Source organism: Uranotaenia lowii, chromosome 1 (genome assembly GCF_029784155.1).
Source record: "Uranotaenia lowii strain MFRU-FL chromosome 1, ASM2978415v1, whole genome shotgun sequence".
NCBI classification, from domain to species: Eukaryota; Metazoa; Arthropoda; class Insecta; order Diptera; family Culicidae; genus Uranotaenia; species Uranotaenia lowii.
The window spans coordinates 165,050,538-165,078,438 of record NC_073691.1 but is presented as its reverse complement, the minus strand read 5'-3'; the positions used below and the strand labels follow the sequence as shown (position 1 = coordinate 165,078,438).

Below are 27,901 nucleotides of genomic sequence, written 5' to 3'. Positions count from 1 at the left end.
GGCAATATACATACATAAATTTCAATTCTTCCTAAAGCGATGAAAACTACACGAATAGGGCGATACCCGACACCTTATTCGTACCTATCGGAAGAATTCAAGAGAGCGCAAGTCGTTGCCAGCGACTATATTTTCCACTTCTCTCATTGGTCAATATTAAAGGGCGAACACGAAATTATTGCGACACATTCAACAGGGTATAACTTTTTTTTACCATTGGGTAAAAATCAACTAAATTTTGCACACTTTCTCATTGATGTGTATTGTTTACATGCTGTAAAATTCGAAGTCGTGTTTTTCGATTCGACGAAAATGGAGGTGAACCAAATCAAGTCGAGAAAACCAATTCCTTCCAAACACTTGGAATTTTCTGACCTGTCGCACCGGCAGTTGGGAAAAATATTAAACATTCACCATTCAACCGTCTCCAGAGTGTCAAAGCGGTTCCAGGAGCAGTTGACGTTGAACCACGGCAAAGCGACCGGAGAACAAAAAGACGGAGGGAAAGGTGAAGCGGATGATTAGAGCAAATCCCAACGTTTCAAGCCGTGATTTGGCTAAAAAGATCGCCATGTCGCAGAGCTACGCCCAGAATGCAAAGAAGAGAGCTGGACTACATACATACAAGATAAAGAACTTCCCGAATCGCGATGAGCGGCAACAATCGAGGTCTTAAACTCGTGCACGGAAGCTCTACGAGAAGGTGCTGATAAAATATGGCTGCTGTGTGATGGACGACGAAACGTATATAAAAGCCGATTTTAAGCAAATTCCGGGGTTGGAGTTTTTCACCGGTAAGAGCAAGTTCGATGTGGACGACAAATTTAAGAACAAGAAAATGTCGTAGTTCACCTCCAAATATCTCGTTTGGCAGGCCATCTGCTCTTGTGGACTGAGGAGTGAGCCTTTCGTGACAAAGGGCACAGTAAATGGCGAGATCTACAAATCTGAGTGCCTCGAGAAGCGCATTTTTCTGTTCTTGCAGCAGCACGACGAAGCACCGCAATTTTGGCCAGATTTGGCATCATGCCTGGGCAAATTGTCCTGGAGTGGTATGAGGCCAATTCTGTCCATTTTGTTCCAAAGAACATGAACCTGTCAAACCAGTATTGGGCAATAATATCGCTGGAAATTCGGAAGAGCAAGAAGACATTGAAAGACGAGAAGAACATTTTAAGAAAAAGAAAACAAAACTGAAAAACTGGATGACACTGCAAAGATTTTGATGGAGGACATCGAGCGAAAATGCGTTCAATTTTGCACTCAAGGCTCCATCAACTTTTTTTTTCTTTTGATTTTTGAAGTAAATGTATGTACAAAACTACCCTGAAATTCTGGTTTGATTTATATTATAAGGTTTGATTTATATTATACATTATAAGAAAATTGGCATGACATTTTCGGTGTCGCAATAATTACGTGTTCGCCCTTTACTCAATTCCCATCTGATTTTCAGCCATCTGGATTCACTGCTAGTTGCAGAGAGAATATGACGAAGATTTTCTCTTCGTTGAAAATATTAAACTTTATTTTTCGTAATGGTTTAGAAAATAGGTAGAATGACTTTAACAATATTTATTCATCAAACACTGAGATTGTTTAAAAAACATGAAATTGTTCCTTATGTTGGTTTTTGACTCTTTAACTTGAAATTGTACCCAATTGAACCCATGGAAAGTTTTGGTGAACCTGCAAACTTGTATGGTGACTTTTTCTTCGGTGGCGACCGTCATAATTAGGATTAAACTTGTCTTTATGATTTACAGCTTGGATTCTTGTATATTGAAGCTTGGATGTTTGTGTCAAGGTATCATCTCAATTACCAGACATTGTACAATCAGTTTGATCGATTCACTAAGACGTATTGAGATGGAATTTTCATTAAGCTCAAAGTTGAAAGAAATCCTTCTTCTAACATCCTTTTGATTCAAGCCGAATTGATAACACTCCAACAGAAAATTTTCTCATTGTTCTTAGCAGAAAGCTGTTGAGAGGGTTTTGTTTTCCTTGCCAATTGCTCAAATAGGAAAATTGTTCAATATTTTATATCGACACTATCATTTTACGTGATCGGATTATTTCGCTCTTCTTCAGGACCGAACCGTCACCATACTGGCTGCAAGTTGGCTGAGCAAGCAAAGCGGACTTTTCACATTCACGTGCCACCCATGACGACGAGTTACGGAAAAGCACGTCATTCATCAAGCGAGCAGCGTAGCTTCCGGATTCGCTTCGGAGTCCTTGTGCTTTGCTTCTGCATTCAAAAAGCAATTCTACATACTAGGTACAATAGCAAAATCGCAAAACTTTGTGGGTGAGTATGTGTATGTGTGTGGGTGTAAGTGTGATTGTGCGGTGGTCTGAGGTTGTTAGTGTGTGTTTTGAAAACTGGAACTGCATCTAGCCGTGAAACTGTTGTTTTTTCGCCTTTCTTTTGCTGCCTGATGAAGGTACTTGCTTCCTGTTAAACCTCTCAGGGAAGATTATCTTCATTGAGGGGATTTTCCATAGAATTTGAATGGCCCCTAGTATATGTGTATTTAGTGTGATTCCGGTTGTTGCTTGAAAAGGTGAAATTAATTACATTGAAGCCGGTGCTCGTTTTTATAAAAGCTCCGTTTAAGCTTAAGAGGTTCAAGGTTATGAATTTCCCGGGCTTGATTTTAAGCATTCGGACAAACAAGAGCTCTTGATCCGACTCGATTTTTATGTTTCATATGGAATGTTCTATGTTCTCTAGAAAGAAAAAAAAAACATATTCGTTCCAGACAGCAGAGGCCTTAGGTGACAAGATGAATAATCCTATTATCACTAAATAGGGAGCTGGAAATAACGCGCTGAAAGGCCCCAGAGAAAAAAAATGTTACTCTCTGTCGAGATAAGTGAATATTTCATAAGAAACGTGCTCATACTATGGCAACATATTAGGGCCGTCTTGTTCATTCGAAAAAGCAGATCCCAAAGCCTATTTATCACTTGTCTCCGGAGGGAAGGAAACAGACCGTCAAGTCGCACAGTAAAGTAAATGTTTGTTCCTCCGGCGACCGAGGAATTCAGAGCGAAGATATTTAATCATTGTTTCATTGAGGAGACGTATCCTTACAAATTTTTCCCTATCAGTTAAGTACGAAATTGCTAACTTATCTTTCGGGACTATGAATTTCGAAAGTAGAGCCTTTAAGAAATTCTCCTTGGATGATAAGAAGAAAATACCGTACAAATATAAGGAACTTTTGGAAGGTTTATATATTTATGGTTAGCGTGTTCAAGTTCAAGCGGGACAATTTTTTTAACATTTACATAAAAAAAAACCTACGAATAGAAATAGCTTGAAAGTTTATGCTGACAATGAACTTAATAAAGTATTCAGAAATCAAAACACAACCCCAAGAAATCAAAACTGTCCAAACTTCTTATCAGCCACCTCGTCTAATTGACCGGAGCCTGAACAGTATCAAAATATTCCCCCAGCCATTCAGTTTCATTAACCGGTGTCGCATCAGTTTCCAATCAATCCCTCAGTCACTCCGTTTGACTCACCGAACATTTGCCGGAGTCGAAACAGTTTCCACACTTTTTCCCAGTCATTTTTTTCATATAAATATCTGAAGCGAGCATTTTTTAACAGCATTCTTCCAGCCTTTCCGATTCATTTACCGGTACCGGAACAGTTCCCAAACGTTTTTATAGCCTCTTTTAGTTATTTTCTTAAGCAGAAAAAGTTTCCAAACGTTATTCCAGCTTTTCCGTCGTATTTTTATGAACTGGGCAAATTTCCAATCATTCCTGAAGAATCTCCATATTGTTTACCGGATCCGGAACGCTTCTAAACATTCTCTTATTTATCAGTGCCAGATATTAGTCCGTTGCATTTACCGGAGCTAAAATAGATTCCAAATTTTATTCGAACATTCCGTCTTTCTAACCGAAGCGTAGCTTGTTAAACAGTTCTAGCAGCAGCCTTCCCAATCTGTGCTTATCCTGTCGCTCTGTCTTTGTTTACCAGGGGCGGAACAATCTGAACAAACTTCTAGTAACAGCATTCCCAATCTGTGCAATTCCTGTCGCTTTGGCTTTGTTTAACAGAGCCGGAACAATCCGAAGGCAGAAACGACTCCATCTCGACTTGGATGAAGCTTTGCAATGCGACTTAGTGGCCGCAAAGTGGTGGACCAGAGCCAGTTTTCCATGGACGAAAATTGACGTGTAGGGTCGTAGCAGCACTGCCCAAGTAACAATTTAAGCTTTATTATGGTCAGCAAAATTTCGTTTGGACTATAGCATTAATCTTCATAAAAAGCTAAAGCGCATTCTATAACATCACCTGGACTCTAATAAAGCCAAAATCAGGCTATTTGGCCCTACTCTAGAAACGTCATCAAGACATATCATTGTTGGTCATCAATGTTGGTCACCAAAGCTTTTAAAAAGCTATTATTAAACATGTTAGAAATTTTTGTTTTTTCGATTCTGTGAGTTCTCGGAGTTTTTTTTTATTTTTTCCCAGCAACCATGATGGTTGATGAATGATGATTACATTATTCAGATATGATCCGGTAAAATTAATAGCTAAAATACCAATGTTTTAACCATATAGTGAGCATCTTTTCTACTGCCAGTCAAGATTTTAGGTAAAATGTGTATGAAATAGTATCTTAAAATAAATGCGCCTCGTCAAATCTGATGGTCAATCATGATGGAATTGATGGAAAAAAGGCCTGCAAAAATATTTTCCAATGCTTGCATTGTGAATCCATCAACATGGCGTCATTTTGTGCCCTTCGATTTTGCAACCAACATGGCGTGAGTCAATTCATAGTTTTATTATGGTTTAACTAACGAGCCTCTATAAACAAAAGAGACGAAATGTCAAGATTGGAATTTTCGATTTTCTGTCAGTGTCATTCCAATCGAGCAAAAGACTTGTCAAACTGGAAAATTTGGAATTGCGAAAGCGGCGGTAGCGAAAGTATTATCATTTATATGTATCTGTAAACAAAGGGTAATCAAAACACAGTTTTTGAATGCTCTATTTCGATTACAAGCTAGATTCTCGAAGACTAATTTCTTGGTTCTTAATTGGTATGTTATGATTTTTTTAAATGATTAATATGTAGGATATTTTTTTTTATTTTGAGTTTTCATTGCCAGCATAAAATGTTGCCGGAACAGCGGAGTCGAAAGGGAAAGTTTACCAATGAAAGTTGCGGATTCCAGTACAGAATCCCCCGAAAGATGGCAGAATGCAAGCAATTTCTCCCGTTTTTTTTTTGGTTCAGCCGGGAACCGGAAGAAAAATACATTTTTAAATCCGGGGCAGGTTTTGTTAGAACAATTTTTTGCCAAACACTCCATGATTGCACTTTTTTAAATTGATGCCAATAACAAAAAAAAACAGCTTAGTTAAAACAACAGAGACCAAAAACCACTTCCGAAAAAAAAAATAAACGCAACCAAAATTTAAGTCATGTGAAGTTTGAAGCAAAGCAGTGCTGCGCTCAAATAAAAGCAGGGTTGCTAAATGATTTATTCTTAAAAGGATCAGATTGCGTCTCTTTTGTTTTTATTACAGGCTCTTTAGGTTTAACGATGACCCCAAAAAAAGCTACGATTTGACGTTTCTCTCGCAAGCCAACCAATTACACGCTAAGGATGAGTTCCTTATTTCTGAGTTGTTAATCATAAGTACGGTAAATGAGGACAGATTTTTGAATGAAAAGGGATTGGTTGTGAATGACCCGTGTAATAAATCATGAGTTGAAGTCAAATTTCGTTGTCTGACGCCATCTTGAAATCCAAGATGGCGGCTTCCGCTGAACTTTAAAATGTTGTAAATGACTTGAAATCGCATGAAACCCCAACAAAATAAGTATCGGGTGAAAGGGCTAAACGAGTAGAAGTCGAATTTCGCTATCATACGCCATCTTGAAAACCAAGATGGCGGCATTCGCTCAACTTTTATTGCTTTAATGCTGACAAAAAGTCGCATTAAACCACCACCACACGGGTATTGAATGAAAAGGCTAAACTAAAAGATGTCGATTTTTTTCTTTCCGACGCCATCTTGAAATCCAAGATGGCAGCTTCCACTGAACTTTGAAATGCTGTTAATCACTGAAAATCGCATGAAACTACCACAATATGGGTATTGGGTGAAAGGACCAAACGAGTAGAAGTCGAAATTTACTATCTAACGCCATCTTGAAACCCAATATGGCGACTTCCCCTAAACTTAAAAATGATTTTAATTGGGTGAAAGGGCTACACAAATAAAAGTCGAAAATCGTTGTCCGACGCCATCATGAAAGCCAAGATGGCGGCTGCCGCTCAACTTTAAAATACTATAAATGACTGATAATTGCATAAAACCCCCACAATATGGGTATTACTTTAAAGCGATCAACGAGTAAAAGTCGAATTTGACTATCTGATGTCTTTAAATCTTCACAATATTGGTATTGGGTAAAGGGGTGGAACCAAGAGAAGACAAATTTCGCTACCAAACTTCATCTTGTAATACAATACGGCGGCTTCCGCTTAGCTGTTACTGTTAATCGCTAAACATCGCATGAAACGCCCACAATATTTTTATTGGGATCAAGGGCGAAACCAGTAGAAGTTGAATTCCTCTTTTTTTACTTTATCTTGAAATTCAAGATGGCGGCTTCCACTGAACTGTGAATGACTAAAAATCGCTCGAAAGCTTTACAATAATGGTATTGAGTGAAAGGGCTAAACAAGAAGAACCAGAAGCCATTTTTTTGGCAACACGTCCGAACTTTTTGTGTTGCCAAAATCGAACGATTTTTCCCTCAACTTTTTTTTCACTTAATACTACATTAAAACTACTATTTTTAGACAATTTACGATCATTTTAAATCACTTTTATTATTTTTTATTGTGTTTCTAATGCATTTAGCACTTTTTTTTTCGTTTATAGTTTTTTTTGTCATTGATGTCATTCTATTATTCCTATCATACAATTATGTCTAAATTGTATTGGTCTTATTCTAGCGAAAACTATTAGGTTATGTTGTTTCAGTTGACCGTTTGATTTAGGCACATGTGCCAAATTTGATGTTGCCAAAATTGAATGTTGCCAAAAACGAACGGGGTCTGTATTGCGGTGGTTTTTGTGGGATTTTCAGTCACTTACAGCATTTCAGAGAAACGCGAAAAAAGATATTTGACTTTTATCGTTTAGCCTTAGTACCCAATACAATATATTTGGAAGTTTCATGCTATTTTCATTCATTTACAGTATTTTTAAGTTCAGCTGAAGCCACCATCCTGGATTTCAAGATAGCGTCAGAACGCAGAAATAAACTTCGTATAGCTTATCCCAATTGACAAACACCAATATTTTGGAGGTTTCATGCGATATTCAATGATTTAGAGCACTTTTAAAGTTTATCGAAAGCTGCCATCTTGGATTTCAAGATGGCGTCAGATAGCGAAATTCAACTTCTACCGGTTGATCTCTTTCAACTTATACCCCTATTATATGGGTTTTATGCGATTTTCAGTCATTTACAGTATTTTCAAGTTGAGTGGTAGCCGCCATCTTGGATTTAAGATGGCGACGGGCAACGAAATTTGACTTCTGCTCGTTTATCACTTTCACCTAATAACCATATTGTGAAGGTTTCACGATATTTTCAATAATTTACAGCTTTGAAAATAAAAGCGGAAGCCGCCATCTTGAATTAATGATGGCGTCAAGCAACAATTTTTTTCCTACTATTTGGGCCCTTTCACTCAATACTCATATTGTAAAGATATTCATACCATTTCGGTGATTTCAAGTTTTCAAAGATTTTTTATAAATTTTTTAAATTTTAACTCAAAACCAACACGCATCACTTATCAAAAATGTGTAAAAATGGGAGTTCCAATTCAAATATGTGCTATCTAACCTGAGCGTGTCCTGTTTTGACATCTTGATCGAGAACTGTCACTAAGTTTTATGGCGGTTTAATAATCATGCACTGAGTGCTATTATAGAAAATGCAAAAGAAAGCTTGGAGCAAACTTCTAAGTTAGTGTTTTATTATAGTTTAAAAAGAGCATTCATAACTCTTTCAAAATAACTAAAACAGTTTGTTTAATAAAAGTTTTATTAGCGTTTTCAAACCCATCTGAAAATATATGGTCGAAATAAAATATAAGCATTCTGCATGACCATAATTAAACCGTCATAAAACAAGCTGCACAAAAAAATGCCATAATTAAACCATAATAAAACTTCCTAATGCTAGTTGCCTTAATCTGTGTTACTTGGGTGACGCTTATCGGGGAAATGGAACATGCTGGACAGATTGCTGGCCACATTGTGCCCGTCTGTACCAATCTGGATAACCGGTGCGCGTTTAGCAGTGACAGTTCTCCATCGATGCGGTGGCGGCTTTGACCGCTGGGGTATCCGGAACGGTTCTGTTGGCAGAACAGGTGCACAGTACTCCATAACGGTAACAGAGGGCTGCTTGGCCAAAGGGACAACGTAGAAGCAGGATTCACAGGCAGCGACTTCTCCTTCATCGTTTGATTTGGTGGCGCGTAGATAAGTGGCAGACAGCGAATTTTGTTGACCGATGGAACCGACGAGCAGCGTATCTTTGAGTGCGTACCCTGAGTTGGGCCCACAGGATGCGTTGAGTACCACGTGTTCGTTGGTGGTTTTGCTGGCTTCCTTGAGCACCGGGTGATTTGACAGATAGCAGTGTGGTTTGTAGTCTTCAACAGGATCGCTCTGGTGCGCCATTTCGAATTGGTCGTTACTTCCAGGAATCTTGTGGTGTGTATCTCTGGTGGAGTTTCGATGTGTGGCATTCGCTTCGTAATCTCCAAGGGTGGTTTGTGGATCTTTGGACCGAGAATGGTGGGCAGCGTATCCTTGATCGTGGATTTGAGTAGTGGAGGGTTCAGCTTCCATTCTCAGGTTCCCATCGGCGGTTTCTATTGGCCGGAACTCCCCAGGGATCGTTTCTCGGGTTTGATCAACGGTGGAGAGAAAGCAAGCTCGCGGTGTGGTGGTGGAGCTGGAATCCACTTTGCCAGAAACTGTCCAGCCAAAGAAGGTGTCCACCAAAAACGGGGAATTACCACCAAGAGAGTGGCGTACGCCCGTGTGGAACTCATGGTAACATTCTCCACCGATGATCATGTCGATTGTTGCTGGAACATGCTTGCCATTTTCCAGGCAGTTGTATCGATCAGGGATGTGGGAAGATGGGATGTTGGCTTCTTCATGACAAGGAAATCGAGTGTGGTGGAGAAGTCGCTGTTCCTGGATACGATTTTGGCAGCTAACTTGTTCCTGATGCACTTGACTGACTCTCCAATTCCGGCAACTGCGATGTCCACGGGGCTTTGACGGGTGGCGAGTTCGTTCGCCAGCTTTTTGGCGATGGAGTTGGACATCGCTGCAGAATCTAGCAGAGCTCTAGCTGGAATCTTTCTACCATATCGGTCGACTACTAACAGTGCAACCGTCTCCAATAGAACCGTCGAATTTGAGTGCACGGATAGATTTATCGCTGGTGGGCTAAGTAATCCGCTGGTACCTGGATTCTCTTGTGTGCCTTGTGATCTCTCGGGTGAGAACTCATTCGGTGCTGCTGCTAGGTCGTGCAACATCGTATGGTGTTTCGCTTGGCAAATTCTGCACAGAAACTTGGGTGAAGCCTGAGGAACGATGCTGTAGATCGCTGTCCACGGATTTCAACATCCGGACTTGTTGAATTAGAAACTCGATAAGCTTGTTGTATTTCACCTCGTCCTTCTGTCGAGTATCTTGCTCCCACGCACGAATCGTCGCCGAATCCAATTTATTCGTCAGGATGAAGATGAGCGGAGTGTCCCAATGATCTATCGGTTCACCTAACTTCCCCAGTGCCTTGACGTGTCACTGGAAATCATCAACCATTGTGTTGAGCTCTTGTGCTGACTCATGCTGAATCGGTGGAAGGTTGTACAGGCCTCGGAACAGCTCCTTTCTGAGGAATCGCTTGTTGTCGTAGCGCTTTTTCAATGCGTCCCACGTCGACGCATAGTTATCGACTTGGATATCCACAGACTCGAACGGTTTTCTTGCCTCTCCTTCCAGCGACTGCTACAGATACTGCAGCTTGTTGACGATCGGTATGTCCTCGTTGCAGTGGATCATCGAGAGAAAGTTGTCACGGAACGAGATCCAGCGTGATTCATCTCCACTAAACTTCGGCAAATCGATTTTTACCAGACGATGATGAAAGCTGAAAGACATGCTGTGAGAAGCCGATGCGTGTATGATCGTCGAACTCAACTGATGTTCCCTACTTTCCAGTTTGGACAACAAGAAACCTTCTGCTCTGCAAAACGATCCTCGAAATTCGCCCGGAACTCCAAATGTGTCTCGAACCGTTCTTCGCTGTCACCCATCTCGATGTCGTTTGCACGTTCAAGAGGAGTTCGTTGCACTTGTTGAGCGCCTCCAAACGTACCGCAACCTGGCAACAATCCCGTTCATAGGTGAAATCCGCTACGAACTTCTTCACCACATCTCGTTCAGCACACGCTCGTCGTCTCGTCAGAAGGTCCGCTGCTAACTTTTTCTCCGCCTTGCTAGCCATCACTCAACACCACTCAAATCACACTTGTTGACACCAAAAACGATCGTAAACACCACCAACGAACGATTGACTTTCGGATGATTTTTTATAAATAAATATTTTAAATTTATTTTAATTTCGTATGAGTTGCTATCCTTTTGAACGGTACTGTAGTCAGCAACTTGTACTTATGCCACCCAATAATGTTACAATCGCCACAAAATTAACAGCTAAAGAAATCTGTTTTTTTTTTCAAAAAATGCAATTTTTGAAGTGTTGCTATACTTTTGCACGATACTGTTGTCTAGCAACTTTGCCTCAATGCGTCTCAGCAATGTTTCAGTGTCTCAGTGACCACTGGAGGTAAATGTCAAATTCGATCAAAACTTCTAATTTTCCAAGTGTCCATATAATTTTGAACGACACTGTAGAGTGCACCACCCTAAATGCACTTGCACTTCCGCTTTGAACCGACTTTTGACCACAAAATGCAATTTCATTAAAAAAGTTATCTGATTTATCCTTGTTGCAAAACTTTTGCGCTATACTGTGTTTCAAAATGTTCGTACTGCAGTGTAATTCTGTCGTTTGTTTTGATTCCACAATTAACAAAGTGAATTGAATTTCGTTTCTGTTTTATCGCCAAATTTTATGAAATTGCTTATAAGTGCAGTGAATATTTGGCCAGGATTATAGTTCTCGAGTGAATTTATCACAAAATGGCCTACCTTGATGTAAATCAACTACAAACCACAGCTGCTACTGCGCTCCCGAAGATGGCGAATGATGATTCCTCTGCTGGTCCCTGATGAGATGATGTCCTCGAATCCGGCTCGAAGGACCAATTCTTCCCGTCTCTCGTCGCCGGGATCCACCAGCAGCAAGAACTCAAGTAAGTCGCCAATTCTTCAACACAACAGCTGATCGCCCGCTCGGGGGGAAGATTTCGTTTGCACTTTCGGCGTTTGTTGTACGGAGTGCCACTGCGCGATTCGATTGCGCTTTCTTAGCCAACACTTAATTAGCCGTTTTGGTTGTACCAACTGATTATTCCCGATTTCAGAGATAGTTGTGGAAAGTCGCTTGATTGGACTTAACTTAATTGATTTATTGCGGAAAAAGTAAAATGCCGTGCTTTCAATTCAACCTATTGATCTATTCTAAACTAACTAAATTGGCTTACAGACTATTGTGTGAGACTCTCTCGGCGAAAGTTGTTATGTTCCGAGAGAGTTATGCTTATTCTAAGGTACGTGCACATATAATGAGTGTTTGCGAACAAATGGCTTAAAGTGTCAAGTGAACATATAAAAACACACATTAAAAGTAATTCATGACCGGTGTCGTAACGATCACATCTGAAAAAAAATCGAACCATAGGGGCTCCCCGAGAAAATTTGCCCCGGGCCCCCCACAGGCTTAATCCGGCTCTGAAGTTTTAAGTGAACGATCCTAAATCTACTCATTCGTCGCTTGTATTTTGAGAGACTGGCATTTGAATTCAATCGTCAATCGAACGCAGGGAAGATAAGGGCATAACGAGCACCCGGGGCATATGAAGCACTCAATTTTTTGAAGAAAGTACGAATTTTCTCAAATAAATTTTCATCAGGAACTGTTTTGTAGTTCCTATAGTATTAATTTTTCAGCAAAAAAGAAATCTCTTTATCATCTTTATTAAAATATTTGAAAAAAAAAACCAACTAAGTTCTCAAGTGACGAAAATATTATAATTTCTGAGCACCGGAAAATAAGCTCTTATGATCGTCAAATCACCTTGATCTACGAAATACGCACTGCAACATGATGTGAACATGTTGTTCCTCAACTTTCAGCATAATTAAATTTTCGATTTTTCACTATAACTAATTTTAAAACACGTTTTTAATTTATCGTGCTGACCCGGGGCGTATAGAGCACCATTGATCGGGGCACGATGAGCATTTTCTGTCGTAGAATCTAGCAGCGAATTCAACTCGTTAAAGTTAGGTGTCGAAGTGGTAATCAAATGTTTCTTACATTATGTTTCTGTTGCTTTGTTGAGCGGAAAATGCAGAAATGGTGCTTTTAATTCCCCAGTGGGGGTTGCGATATAGCTCAGTTGGCAAGTCAGTTGCCGTTGCTAAGCCGATGTCCGCGGATTCGAGCCCAAGACTAAACATTTAACACAGTTGTACCGGATAAGCTTTTCAATAACTGTCCGCCAACTGCAACGTTGATATAAAGTCGCGAATGCTATAAAGATGCTAAAATGACTATAATCGAAACAAAAAATGTATTGCCCGTGATTTTTTTTTGATTCTTCGATTTTTTTAACAAAAACATTCTTCCAAGCTAGGGGAGATGTGTGGGAAAACCTTGTCAGCCCGTTTGGATGATTAGTTGAGAAAAACAATTTTTGCTGAATTTTGAATTGCCACCGAGTGCCCGTTTGAATTGGAATGACAGCCTATTTGCTACTTTTTGCTTTTCGGAGGGTTAGCTCAAGTGGCAACGGAAAATTTCTCAAGATGCGGCGAAAAGTTCAGCTTACGCCAGCACGGCAGCAAGATTTGTGGTCCGGATTTTCGAATGGGAGCAGTGCAGAAAAAAAAACAAACCGCCCAAAACTTAACGCATAGCGAAAGCTTAAAAAACAAGTAAGGCGGACCCGTTGACGGCTGACGCGGTGAAAGATGATTTATATTTATGAGTGCTCAGCCAGTGTGGCAAGGATATTAATTCTCAAGTCGCAGGATGTCGGAGATGTTGCTGCTGTCGGGGATATTCTCAAAAATGTTGGCTTACCTTTTCGGGTACGAGGAACGTTTTTACGGTAGCATTTGAACCAGTTGGCAGATGTGTATTCTTTTTTCTGTTTTTTCAAGTGTTTGTCTGTCTGGAATTTCGCTTTCTCGGAAATTTGTCCCTTGTTTTGATAAATGGTTGGACCCGGAATGCACGTAGAATATATGGAAATAAATTTAAGTCCATGGTTTTCTTACCGTTCAATACTTATATAAACTCCAAATTTTGTTTTGAAGGAGCTATTTGTTTCATGAAACAAATAGTGAAAATAATCCTCTTTTTGTGTAAGAATTTCAAATGAGATTGGAGTTCTAATTCATCAGGGTAGATTGGAATGTTGGATTAATCGTTTCCAACAGGTAAGATATTTCACGAAACAGTCGTTCCAAAAAAATTAGGTGAAAAATAATCCACCTGTTAAGCAGCTCGCCGCAAATCTCGTGCTTCACTGGCGTGATGTATAATCTGTTTTAATTTTTCATCAGACTCTTCCGATGGTGCTTCAATGATTATTGCATCAACCATCTACGGTAGATATGGAGTGGTGCGATAAGTGGAACGGATTCCCAAACGAATGGAAGTATTGCAGAAGTTGGGATTTGCGATTGCGGGGAAGCATCAATGTCGACGAAAGTCCCCAGGCTGGATGTGGGTGTGAGTTGTGCTAACCTTGTAACCTGGACCTCGGCTAGCAGCCACTGAAACCGCACCGTTTTCCACCAATCTCGAAACGAGAGGGATCCTCTTTTCACATATTTTTTCCACTTCACTCCATTCAACAGATATTACAGCTCGTTTTCACGGCTCAATGGTCACTCGCAAACGTGAAATTAGATTTCGATTGGAGCCCCGGAGAAAAGGATCCGGTAGTTTTTTTTTTCATCCATTTCCCTTTTTACATTTATGGGGCGGTGAGAAATCATGCGCTTCAATGCCGCCAATGGTAATATTTCCGGGATTGAAATTTATTTCAGCAAATCATATCAGACCATAGTTGGATTGTAAACTTATGCTTGCGGAATGCATAAGGACTTTTTTAATGACTGGTACTCGGTTATTGCTTGCTGCATAGTTGTAACCCAATTATTAACCCACACTAAGTTGTGGTTTTCACTGCATTATTAAGTTGTAAAAAATAAATATGTATCATTTATAATAAATAGCTAACTTGTTGTCAGCGAACCATAACAACGATTTACAAACCTTAGTCAGGAATTACGTAGGGAAGATTAGCAAACCCGGTGTGATTGATTAATTTGTGCATTTTGAACCTAATTCAAATGCAACCTTGTTCAAATGCAGCTTTAGTTTAGAAGTACAGCACAGATTTGATTGATTGAAATTCTCTGAAATGAATAATTTTATTTTTTCATTTCGATTTATATAGAATCCTCCCTCTTGCCCTGTAGGGAGGGTCTCGACCGTTACATACCACATATAGCTCCATATACCCTTCAAATTGGCTTCCATTTTTTTTGGGACCTCCTTCCACTTTCTGTCGATTAGAGTTTGCTCCCATGCCATTTTTTGTTGACAGAAGAACTTCCTTCTCTTCCTCTCTCCTCAATGGAAGAAGTGTGAGTGATCGTTACATGACGATTACAATTTGTATATTGACAATAACATCTGAACACCCCTCGTGGAACTGTCAGACGTTTCATATATCGCGCTCCCTCCATCTCCCCTCCCTTTCGTACGGGCACAACCTTCACGGGCTTAGTCCACGTTTCGCATCGAAGATTTCGCGTGTGATGTAGAACGGCTCACGCATCGGTATTCAGGCGTTCGGTGATTTAGTAACCGGAGATTTCCTGGTGATTGTAAAGGCAGTATTTTACAGTGGCGACCGTGACAGGACCTTACAGTTATGTTTACATAAGTTCAAAGTCCAATTAAAGTGGAATTTGAGGGAAATCTCCGGTTGCTAAATGAAAACCAAAATGGCGGCCATCGTTCAAGAATGCAAAGCTGAATTTCAAACGCGGGTGTTGTTTTGTGATACTAAAAGTGATTAAAGTTATTTCTCCTTTCTGAATTACAACAAAGTGCACCAACCCAAGTTAAAGAAGAAACGTTAGTTAACTAAAATAAGGATAAAAAAAAACTCAGGTCCGAGTTTGAATTCCCGAAAACAAGTTCTGTGGTGAGTATTCTCTAGGCATTGTAAGCCAGTTAAGGACCCGTTGAGTCCAGTCAAGGCGATGATCGCCAGTTTAGGCAATGATTGCCAGTCCAGGATTCTAAGTCAAGTCAAGGCGATGATCGCTAGCTGAGGCAATTATTGCCAGTTCAGGATCTCAGTCCAGTCGGGGCAATGGTAGCCAGTAAAGGACTGTAAGTCCAGTTAAGGCAATGATTGCCTGTTGAGGACTACTAGTACAGTTTAGGCAATGATTGCCAATCCAGGACTCTAAGTCCAGCCAAGGCAATGATCGCCAATTGAGGCAATGATTGTCAGTCCAGGATTCTAAGTCCAGTCAAGACGATGATCGCCAGTTCATGCAATGATTGCCAGTTTAGGACTCTTAGTCCAGTCAAGGCGATGATCGCCAATTTAGGCAATGATTGCCAGTCCAGGATTCTAAGTCCAGTCAAGGCGATGATCGCCAGTTGAGGCAATGATTGCCAGTTCAGGACTCTCAGTCCAGTTGGGGAAATGATTGCCAGTGAAGGACTGCAAGTCCAGTTAAGGCAATTATTACCTGTTGATAACTACTAGTCCAGTTTAGGCAATGATTGCCAGTTAAAGATTCTCAGTCCAGTTTAGGCAATGATTGCCAGTAAAGGAGTGTAAGCTCATTTGAGGCAATGATTGCCGGTTTAGGACTACTAGTCCAGTTGCAGCAATGACTGCCACCAGTTCAGGATCGCAAGTCCAGTTTAAGCAACAGTTCAGGACGCTAAATTTAGTTTAGGCAATGGCTGCCAATTCAGGACTACAAGTCCAATTTAAGCAGTAATTCAGTTTAAACAATAGTCATAATTTAGGTAAAGATTGCCAGTCGTGGACTGCAAATCCAATTGAGACAATGATTGCCAATTTAGTACTCTTAGTCAAGTCAAGGCAATAATCGCCGGTTGAGACAATGATCGCCAGAAAAGGCAGAGATTTTCAGTTGAAGAATGTGAGTCCAGTTGAGACAATGATTGCAAGTTCAGAACTCTTAATATATTCGAGGCGATGATCGCCAGTTCAGGCAATGATTGCCAGTAGAAAATATAGTACAGTTATGGAATTGATTGGTAGTTCAGGATGCTAAGTTCTATTCTGTCGATAATCGCTAGATCAGGACAGGAAGTCCAGTTTATACAATGGTTTCCTGTTCGGGACTCTAAATTCAGTTGGAAAACGATGGGTCATGAGAATCTTTAGTCAGGTTAAGGCGAAGATCGGCAGTTTAGTCCAATGTAGGTTAAGATATTTAGTTTGTGACTTTGAGTCCGGTACAGGCGGAGGACGTCATTCAAAAATCTTAAATTTAATTATTTGATTTCTTTTCCCTGAGCCACCTTATGCTTTTTTCCTGGCGAGTTTGGAATCATGGCGGCACCATGTACTGAACATAGTAAAAAATGCGATTGAGATAGAGAGAGAATGTTTTGCTCATTTTACGAATTTTTGGAAGCTGAATTAAAAGGCCACTGTGGAAGCTGAAAAGAAGGTCATTTAGACTTGTTTTGGAACTTAGAAGTATCAATGAGAACATAAATTTTGAACAGCATAGCCCGTGATGGGGCTGAGTAGGTTTTTTTTTGTATCTGTTTTATGGGATTTTTGGATGCTTGGGAATGGGGAAAAAAGTGCATAAACCGCGAAGAAATTCAATATCCTCCCTCCTACACGAATGAAATCTATGAAAATATACTTTCCTTCAGTAAAAATGTCCGGAGAATTGTTTGAACATAGTTTCCGACATCACACAAGCTTACGAAAAGAGTAATAGCACCTTTTTATCCACTAAATCCTCTGTATTTTAGAAAAATCCAAAAAAAACTAATTTGGACTAGAAATGTTAAAATGGCTGTTTAAGCCACCGCACGCATCGGAAAATAAAGTTATGGCTGATTTAACCCTCGATTTTCCTATATTTTTCAATCCATTCAGGAAAGTGTATGTTCAGAATGGAAAACTTAGGATCAAATGAGACGTATCAGGAGTGATTTTTGTCCTGAAAAATCGAATGAAAGCTGTTTGAGCAACCATAGGGGACAATGAGGATACTTGATCCCTGGGAATACTTGATTCCTTACCTAAATTTCGAAATTGGAATGTCTTACAAGGATCAAATATTCTTAAAAAAAATCTGCTAAGTGGAGCAAAACAACTATGCTTGAAGCACATAAATTTTAACAAAAAATTTGTTTGATGTTGATGTTGAGTTTTCGACTGTATGTTTTGTTGAATTTATAATCGGCAAATCATTCCAGTTCCTTACAATTTTTTTAATCCTACGTTTCGGTGTCGTATAACACCTTCATCAGGGATCAAAATGGCCAATCTTATTGTGCTTTAGTAAAAGCGTATTATCCGGTCTATTTTATGTTGGACTCCAATAATTAAACTTAAAATTTCAAATTTTCTACACACAAAACACTTATCAGTACTTTTAGGCGTTTTGGTTGTTATAACACAGCCTCTTATTGCCAAGAAGAAACGATGTTATAACAATCATTTAATCCTAACTTTTCCTTTCCGAACATACATTTTCCTGAATGGATTGAAAAATATAGGAAAATCGAGGGTAAAATCAGTAATAACTTCATTTTCCGATGCGTGCGGTGGCAAAGAAAGTAAGTAAGTAAGTAAGTAAGTAAGTAAGTAAGTAAGTAAGTAAGTAAGTAAGTAAGTAAGTAAGTAAGTAAGTAAGTAAGTAAGTAAGTAAGTAAGTAAGTAAGTAAGTAAGTAAGTAAGTAAGTAAGTAAGTAAGTAAGTAAGTAAGTAAGTAAGTAAGTAAGTAAGTAAGTAAGTAAGTAAGTAAGTAAGTAAGTAAGTAAGTAAGTAAGTAAGTAAGTAAGTAAGTAAGTAAGTAAGTAAGTAAGTAAGTAAGTAAGTAAGTAAGTAAGTAAGTAAGTAAGTAAGTAAGTAAGTAAGTAAGTAAGTAAGTAAGTAAGTAAGTAAGTAAGTAAGTAAGTAAGTAAGTAAGTAAGTAAGTAAGTAAGTAAGTAAGTAAGTAAGTAAGTAAGTAAGTAAGTAAGTAAGTAAGTAAGTAAGTAAGTGAGTAAGTAAGTAAGTAAGTAAGTAAGTAAGTAAGTAAGTAAGTAAGTAAGTAAGTAAGTAAGTAAGTAAGTAAGTAAGTAAGTAAGTAAGTAAGTAAGTAAGTAAGTAAGTAAGTAAGTAAGTAAGTAAGTAAGTAAGTAAGTAAGTAAGTAAGTAAGTAAGTAAGTAAGTAAGTAAGTAAGTAAGTAAGTAAGTAAGTAAGTAAGTAAGTAAGTAAGTAAGTAAGTAAGTAAGTAAGTAAGTAAGTAAGTAAGTAAGTAAGTAAGTAAGTAAGTAAGTAAGTAAGTAAGTAAGTAAGTAAGTAAGTAAGTAAGTAAGTAAGTAAGTAAGTAAGTAAGTAAGTAAGTAAGTAAGTAAGTAAGTAAGTAAGTAAGTAAGTAAGTAAGTAAGTAAGTAAGTAAGTAAGTAAGTAAGTAAGTAAGTAAGTAAGTAAGTAAGTAAGTAAGTAAGTAAGTAAGTAAGTAAGTAAGTAAGTAAGTAAGTAAGTAAGTAAGTAAGTAAGTAAGTAAGTAAGTAAGTAAGTAAGTAAGTAAGTAAGTAAGTAAGTAAGTAAGTAAGTAAGTAAGTAAGTAAGTAAGTAAGTAAGTAAGTAAGTAAGTAAGTAAGTAAGTAAGTAAGTAAGTAAGTAAGTAAGTAAGTAAGTAAGTAAGTAAGTAAGTGAGTAAGTAAGTAAGTAAGTAAGTAAGTAAGTAAGTAAGTAAGTAAGTAAGTAAGTAAGTAAGTAAGTAAGTAAGTAAGTAAGTAAGTAAGTAAGTTAGTAAGTAAGTAAGTAAGTAAGTAAGTAAGTAAGTAAGTTAGTAAGTAAGTAAGTAAGTAAGTAAGTAAGTAAGTAAGTAAGTAAGTAAGTTAGTAAGTAAGTTAGTGAGTAAGTTAGTAAGTAAGTTAGTAAGTAAGTAAGTTAGTAAGTAAGTTAGTAAGTAAGTAAGTAGATTTGTAAAAAAAAAAAACATGACATAAAGCCTTCCAACATCTTTGTGGTGGTTCTTGTTGATTCCTAAAGTTTACACCTAGCCATCTTAAATTTATGGAAAAACACCTATTTCCCTACTTCCTGAATTTGCCCATCTGCCGATCTGTTTCGTCTTCGCCGTCACCATGCAACGCTCTTGTCGTGAACGCAAAGGCCAAGTGTATGGTTTCACGTGTAGGCAAAGTGTACCCACGCCAGAGTTTGAAAAGGATCAATTGGTTCTGCCTCCACCACACGTGTATTAGACCGGCTCGAAATTTGAAACGGTGACGTTTAGTCTGATGCCTTAACAAAATCTGGCAACACCGTTTCGATTTTTTCTTAAGCCCTCATCAAGAAATCTAGCGAGTGTAAGATTTTAAGTTTTGAGAAATGTTTGACAGAAAACAACAATTTCAAGAAACATTTAACCAAAACTCGTAAAAATATTAAAGGTACTCGCAAAAATGCAGCTAGGTAAAACAAAATTAAAACATCATTCGTTCATTTTTATTTATAGAAATTGAACCCATTAAGTTCATTCTTCCTCGTTCTCTATAATCCATTTAAGTCAAAATGAAATAAAACCAAGTCGGTCTCAAATGTTTTTACTTATAGTTGACACGGTACGTTGGGCTGTACCAAGCATGACATAAACACGCAATAAAGCACTATCATACATCAACCCGTGCCGTAGCGATGCATTTCGGGAAATTGTGAAGTCTGGCATTAACCGGAACTATCACAATTTACGCCAAGATGGTGCGATATTTGCTGTTTGCACGGAAATGGAGGGGAAAATTGGATGATGGAAAGCGTATTGTGTGTGTGTGTGTGTGTGTGTGTGTGTGTGTGTGTGTGTGTGTGTGTGTGTGTGTGTGTGTGTGTGTGTGTGTGTGTGTGTGTGTGTGTGTGTGTGTGTGTGTGTGTGTGTGTGTGTGTGTGTGTGTGTGTGTGTGTGTGTGTGTGTGTGTGTGTGTGTGTGTGTGTGTGTGTGTGTGTGTGTGTGTGTGTGTGTGTGTGTGTGTGTGTGTGTGTGTGTGTGTGTGTGTGTGTGTGTGTGTGTGTGTGTGTGTGTGTGTGTGTGTGTGTGTGTGTGTGTGTGTGTGTGTGTGTGTGTGTGTGTGTGTGTGTGTGTGTGTGTGTGTGTGTGTGTGTGTGTGTGTGCCTTGGCACACCTACACGGAAACATGCGACCGAGCCTTATTTCATCGATATCGTCGACCAATCTTGGGAGTGCTGGAATACCGCTTGTTGATTTGATCAGAAGCTTCTCGGAAGGATGCTTAGAGTACTCATCTCAATGATTAATTTTCAGAATTCATTAACGCAGTACATTCTTCATAATCACCCCCCCCCCCCCCCCAAGCGGCAAAAAACCGTTACAAAATACTCACAAATGCTGGAATTTCTATAAAAACTTCGAACTTTTCCTAGAGGGTGTTCTTTCGAATTTTCAAAATTTTCCACTCCGTGGGGGTGATTATCAATAAAAGAACTCATTAATTTCTTAAATTCTTAAAATGGGAAAAATTTGGTACAACTAAAACAGTTGTAACTTGCAATTCCCTAAACCGATTTTCACCAAGTTACTTTGGTTAAGCAACAGTGTTTAATTCGAATTTGCTGACAATATATGTATCTTTTATACATTTTTTTACATTCATATCTATTAAATTTTCTAAAAATTCAACTTCTTAAATTTGAGGTGATGAAATCCGATAAAAATTGAGTTTAGGAATATACCTCGTAAAACAGTTTTCAAAACATAGGCTCCAAAAACTTGCCTATGTATTAATTTTTCCCAGGTGAGATAAAACCAGTGATAATAATATCCCGTCATCGCTCAATTCATTTTTCTAATTTTTGATCAACACGACTGGAGTTTCAAATTCACAACAATTATATCACTGCAGCTCATCCACACAATAGTAATTCAAATTTCAAGTAGAAATGCAGCTTAATATTTAAAGTTGAAAATCCACCCTGAATTTGAAATTTGGACTTTTCATTGAAAAATAGAATTAGCTATGAGAAATGAACCCTTTATTCGTTTTTTTATTTTAAACTATACAATAAGTTTGAAAATATTGAGTGCATGAAGCAAAAATGTATTTTTCTCTTTTTTACTAAATCATTGTTATCAAATTTGTAACTATTTCTTTCAATTCAGTTCCAATGAATTTTAAAATATATGAGAGCTTGAAATTCAAGAAAAAACACATAATGTTTCGAAAGCTACATACCTAAGAATTTGATTTTGATGATTTTGTTCTAGAATTAAATTTATATTTAGAAATTGAAGAATCGAAAAAAGAGTTTATATTGATTCGTTTTTTCGAATCACGATTCAGCAATGTACTTCAGAAAAGTAATAAAATACTCAATTTTAAATTCAAAGCAATTATGTATGTATGTATGTTGATTATCCACCATAGGTGCACGGATTCACCGCAGTTTCATCAAAGTAAATGCGCACATGCATTCTTTAGATGATACAATTGACCCGACAGATCTTCAATGCAGTGTGCACAATACCCGATACTATGGCTTCGTGTGAACTGTTATGAAGTGAATGTTTTTCGTGTAAATGAATGTACGTATATTTTGGGGGAATTATTCAATTAGATACACAACCAGTTAAAAATTTATAACATTTTTGATGTTATAAATTTACTACAGGTATTTCGGCATCCGTGTATATACCTGGCCAGTTGGTAGCTTATTGAACATTCCAATTTATATAGTGCATCTTACCCATTGCCTCATAATGAGACTCAAACCGATAACATTCTGCCAATACTTAGATCCAAAGACTTTTCACGAGTCCCAGATAATTTTGCAAGACCTCTTCATTTCACTATTCTTTTTTCTTCTTTAAGCTGTTAGCTAAGATGAAACACACCCTCACTTATTTATTCTTTCAATTTTTTACACTCTCTGCTTCATCTGACCAAAAATGCAAACAATCATGCATCTTTTTCCGGAAACTCTTCTTTAATATGCAATAAGATTTTTCTTTTTATTCGCTCATTTCACCTCTGGAACATCTATCTTTACCTTCATCTTCACGAGCCCTTCATTACCCACCCAACAATGCTAGGAATGCTCCCAATTACCACCACTTCCACACTTAAATTTCACGATATGTGCTTCTCTTGAAGCCTACGCACATGATATTTCAATTTAGAAAACATATTTTCTTTTTCTTCTATTTCATCATTTTTTGAAATTTCTTTTATAACACACCTTACTATGAACCAATTACCCCTCACAATTTACATCTCTTCCTCTTTTTAGAATTTTCAAGAAAAGCTTTCTGTGTACCGAACCAACTTGCTAGGGATAAATCAAGCTATTCACGCATACTAGCTCTTATCTCATTCCCTACAGCAAATCGCTCCCGATTAGCTGACATACATTCTGATTGACACAAGATCTTCTGATTCATCATAAAAAAAAGTTTCAATTAGATGTTTCTTTCAAATTTTATTCTTTCACACAGGCTCAGTACCTATCTCGTATTCATGCTCAATTTTAAATTCAAAGCAATTATTAACACTTTCTCATTTCTCAAACATTTAGGATTTCCAAAGGTATTGTTGCAAAACGAGAATCACTAAAACTTTGGTGAGAGTTTTGCGGTGATATATATGTAGATACTAGAAAAAATGTTGCAGATAACTTGAGATTTTTTTTTCACAATTCCTTCTATAAAAATTTGTGTATTTTTTCATTTGTAAAATCACATTTATATCGGAAGATTGTTTAAAGAGTTCTTGCATTGATAATTTTTAAATTACTCAATTTACAAATGACGAAAATTATCTTTTTATCAATGATTGTTTGCAAAAAGTATTAAAGATTCACAGATTGTTTTATTAAAGGATGTTTAAATTGTTTAAAAGGATATTAAAATAAGTGTGTAGAGAATATTTGTTAAACTTCTGTAATATCATTTTTTTTTAAATACAAACCTCTAATTTAGTTAAATGAACTTTGAAGGGAAAAGGAGAAGCAGTTTGCATCATAGTCGTGTAAAATTGTTTTTTTTTATAAGTATATCTTACTAAGTTCATCCATTACTTTGATGATTTATCACTTAGATAAAAAAAATCGTCTGACTCATTACAAATTATATGCTGATATGAAATATTTTTTCAAGATCCCAATTTCAGCCTTTGTTTTTTTATCTAAATGTCCAACTCCACATTCAAAAGGGTATTTATAAATTCACATGGCCAAAGAATTTAAATTTTTTTTTTAATGAATTGAAGAACTTATTTTGATTTTTGTTGGTGCCCTAAATTATTTTCAAATAGGTTAAAAATTATTTAAGAAAATTCTGCATTTTTCTGAAAAACTTTTAAACATTACAATTAAAACTCGAAATAAGGGTTCATATCACATTTCTTTCCCCAAGAACGCAAGTAATTCTTCTGTGAAAAAAAAAAGAAGTTTTCTGTTTGTTTACTGTTCCCAATTCGGTAAAATAATAGACTTTTGACGAATGTTGAAAGAAGTAATGACTACACTGAATTTAAGATACCTTCCAAAGCAGAAACCAAATCGTTTTTCAGACTTTAGCAAATTTTTTTAATGAAATAAAATCTTTGATTTTAAAAGTTTTCTTCAGTACCTAATGTCAGACACACTTCTCTTTCCGAATGATCGAAAATTGTAGATTTTTCTAAGATCATTCAGTATTATTCCTTAATTAAATAAAGTATAATAAACAAACTCAGATTGTAAGTTCATCAGTTATCAATGATTGATTTCATTCAAAACTGATTCATTTTAAAACTCCATATCATCAAAACGAGAGGTGATAAACAAAATCTATTTGAAGATTCGAGTTCAGCGCATCAAAATCCACTAAATAAATCATTAAATTATAGACACCAAAATGCTATCTCTTGAATTATTTTGATAAGATGTTTTTATAAGAAAAAATCTTTTTCAAATGTTAAAAACTAATTTTTTTCATCTTCATATTATATTATTATATTTTGATTTATGAAAAGTTTAATCACTGTGATTTTGTTTGTTTATTTAATTTATCGTCCTTATCGGTGAATATTAAAAGAACATAACTAAGAACATTTTAACATTATGAAAATTCTTGTCAAGTAGAAAATTAGAAGAAATGTGGATATTGAAAATGAGAGATTATAATTTTATAAGAATCATTTTAATCACATGTCATCAATTCTTTCCTCAGAGATGTTACGAATAGAAAAGCAGCGGCTAGACCAGCCAAGGCAAGGTACTCTATGAGTACGGAACCTCAGGGCCGGCTGGCTACTGGGTAACCAAGGACTTACGGATAAAATACAGAAATCGGGAATTTCATGTTTCTATGTTTGCTTTTATTAATGTTTTTATGTGGCGTGTTGTCTGTGTGTATAAACAATGTTCTGTGTCTTGTGTGGCGTGTAAATTCTCACTAACCGTGGTTGTGCTGCTGGCGATTGCTGCGTCGCGACGTCGTGGCTCCGGAAATCCAGTTCCGGAAGTAGGAGGGCCGTTGATTTATTGGCGTATCAACGGGATGCCGAAACTGTCGGCGCCAGCGGGCGTTGCTGGACTCAGTTGTTGCAGGCGTCTTCCTTCATTGGCGTTTAATCGGCCTGCCCACGAGAGTGCCCCGTATCCGGACAGGCCGAGAAGGGAAGTCCTCCTTGAGAGTTAGGGATCCGCAGAACCCGAGGACGAAGATGCTGATCCTTTACGTTAAGGCGCGAGACCACAAGGGATCTGCGGGCCGAGCCGTGGGGAAGCCAACCGGCGTTTCCGGGCGAATTCCTTGGAACTTCACAACACTAAACGGGGACTAGACTCCACACACGGACGCCTGATTCAGAAGAGGCTCGAAAAACGGCAGCAAGCTTCCTTTTCGGCTTTTTCATTTCATTTTCCAAATATTCCTCCTTTCCTCCTCTGTTAGTTGACAGCAGCCAGCAGTAAAATGTAGCCTACTGTGGTGCTATCTTGGTGTCAGACTCAACAAGAAACATGAATTTTCTAGAGCTAAACATTCAAAACTACAAAAGAAGACAAAAATCAAACGATTTGTAACCAACCGGTTACACTATCCACCACTCCAATGAAAAAATGTGAAAATACGAAGTGTTTTGCATTTTTTTGTTTCCCGAACAATCCTTCGCATTTATCGAATTGTGGCAGACAGATTACTTTTAAAACGACGAAGCATAATTTAATTTTTTATTTTTGCAATGCATCTTAAGGGCTAAACATGCATAAAATAATAAATAAAAACAAACTTCAATTCAACGTGCACTGAAAATTAAAATTATTTTAAGACTATGGTGAATAAATAAATAAATAAATAAATAAATGATAAACAGGCCAAATTATAAATAAACGTGCACGAATCACTAAAAGTATCTTACAACTAGAGAATAATAAATTAACATGAATATCACAGATCATATTTGAGAACGCACATTAAATAAAAATCCAAACGTGGTAATAAGTAACACACAACAGGTTAAATTCATTTAAACGTGCATCACAAATATAATCTAAAACTATTCACTTAACTTATATCACTATTGTAATTACATGCACAATCAAGCTTTCAATTTCCACTTTATTTGTTTCACCAAAATCAACATAATTTTTAATTCAACAAGCACTAGTGTAAAAAAAAACAATTTAAAATAAACTAAAATACTTATCACTATGTTGCGCAACACTTAAACGATCGATCGTACTAAATATTAATAAACATTACAACTATAAATTTGCAAAATTACACTACCCTATTTACAACACGAATATATACAGTACCCTATTTGTGATTTAGATCACTTTCAAAATGATCCTCACGAGCGGGCAAATACGGGGCGGGCAATATCATGATCATGACAGATCAACAGACGTCATATCGACTTGTCACAACATACCGATGCGTGTTAATATGTTTATTTTTTAGTTGATAATGTTGAAAACTTGCGATCATTCGACTCATTTTACGACCACGGATTTAGGCAGCATTGCATCGATATGTTAAGGTATGTTTTAATAAACATTAGGACGTGTTAAGTGTTCATTTATTTATTTAATATATTTTCTTTTTAGCTTGACGATCGTCGCACAAATTTGGGGATGGAAGGTTGCTGCTAAATGTCATCTTTCTGAAGTAAAAGAGACATGCAGCGAACCGTATAATGATCCCAGAACACCATATTAAAAAACCTTTGCAGCGAAAGATAAAATAGGTGAGTACACGAAACAAGTATATAATAACCATCATTGAATGGTTAGAGTGATTCTTCTTTCTTCATTTTTAGAGCTGGCCAATGCTCGGTGGGCAATCCCCTCGCGAACACACCGCAACTCGAAGCACCATGGAAGAGCCACAACGGGTTTCCTCTTCCATCGTCGGCGGTTGCCTGTGCCGCTATGGATTCCAAGATTAATTTTTGAGGTCAGTACCAATTGGTTGAACATTTTTTTTTTGTTACTCAAACACCCCACCTTTGACGACTAGCAAAGTTCTTGCAACTCTAGTCTATTGCGTGGGTGTGTTGAAATTTATGTTGAAAATTGTTAATGAATTTATAGCTCTTCATTCTTTCTTTTTCTAGGTTCATTACTGAGACGGGTGACCAGATTCAGATAGGTTCGTCCATTCTCTTCTGCTCCCATGGATACAAAATTGCACCAGGAAAGCCGTCCGAATAAACAATCCATCTAAGTCTAGCCATCCGCGATCAATAAATAAACTTGAAGAATTAAAAAGAACAAACAGATAAATTGAATAAATAACAAAAAAGTTTACGAAACAAGTATATCACAGTGTCTTCCATATTCCTAAATCACAGATCCAATTTTCAGCCGTTTTTAATATTTCGAATTTGAAAAATAGTTTTATAATTTCTTTCTGACTTTAGCATATTTGAATTTTTCTAATAGTGGATTTAAACGAGCATCTACTAGACACTCAACAATTCGCATCATATTTTCTTCCAACCTGTTGTCTTTGGTTCTATATCCGGATGTACTAGAATCGTAATCCGCTTTACGATTGTTCGGAGGGTTATGTTTCCAGTAACATCCGTCTATTTCAGATCCAGATTCAGAACCGGGTTGGCGAAGTTTTGATGATGTTCCGATTGATGTTAAGGATTGAGAACAGGAATCGGGACTTGAATTTATCGTACTAGAATCATAATTTGAAAACACTGATTGGGCTCATCATTTAATGGTTCATGTTGACGGTACTCGCAAGTACCAATGATCGGTAAGTATCTCGTCTCTGCATCCTTCAACAAGATCTGAAGACCGTGCTGCAAAGCGTGCATGAGCTTCCGAGTACTTACCAAATCCTTC

The 27,901-nt window shown here is 37.5% G+C and overlaps 1 protein-coding gene and 1 long non-coding RNA gene across 2 annotated transcripts in view; one reads left to right on the top strand and one right to left on the bottom strand.

Moving 5' to 3' along the window:
- LOC129739410 (uncharacterized) overlaps positions 1–27,901 on the bottom strand; it is a 363,355-nt gene that overhangs the window by 116,093 nt on the left and 219,361 nt on the right. The gene's annotated exons all lie outside the window — the stretch shown is intronic.
- On the top strand, positions 26,395–27,282 carry LOC129740918 (uncharacterized). The gene is made up of 4 exons (XR_008736395.1): positions 26,395–26,580; positions 26,648–26,787; positions 26,860–26,996; positions 27,157–27,282. It is a non-coding gene; the product is annotated as an uncharacterized LOC129740918 (long non-coding RNA).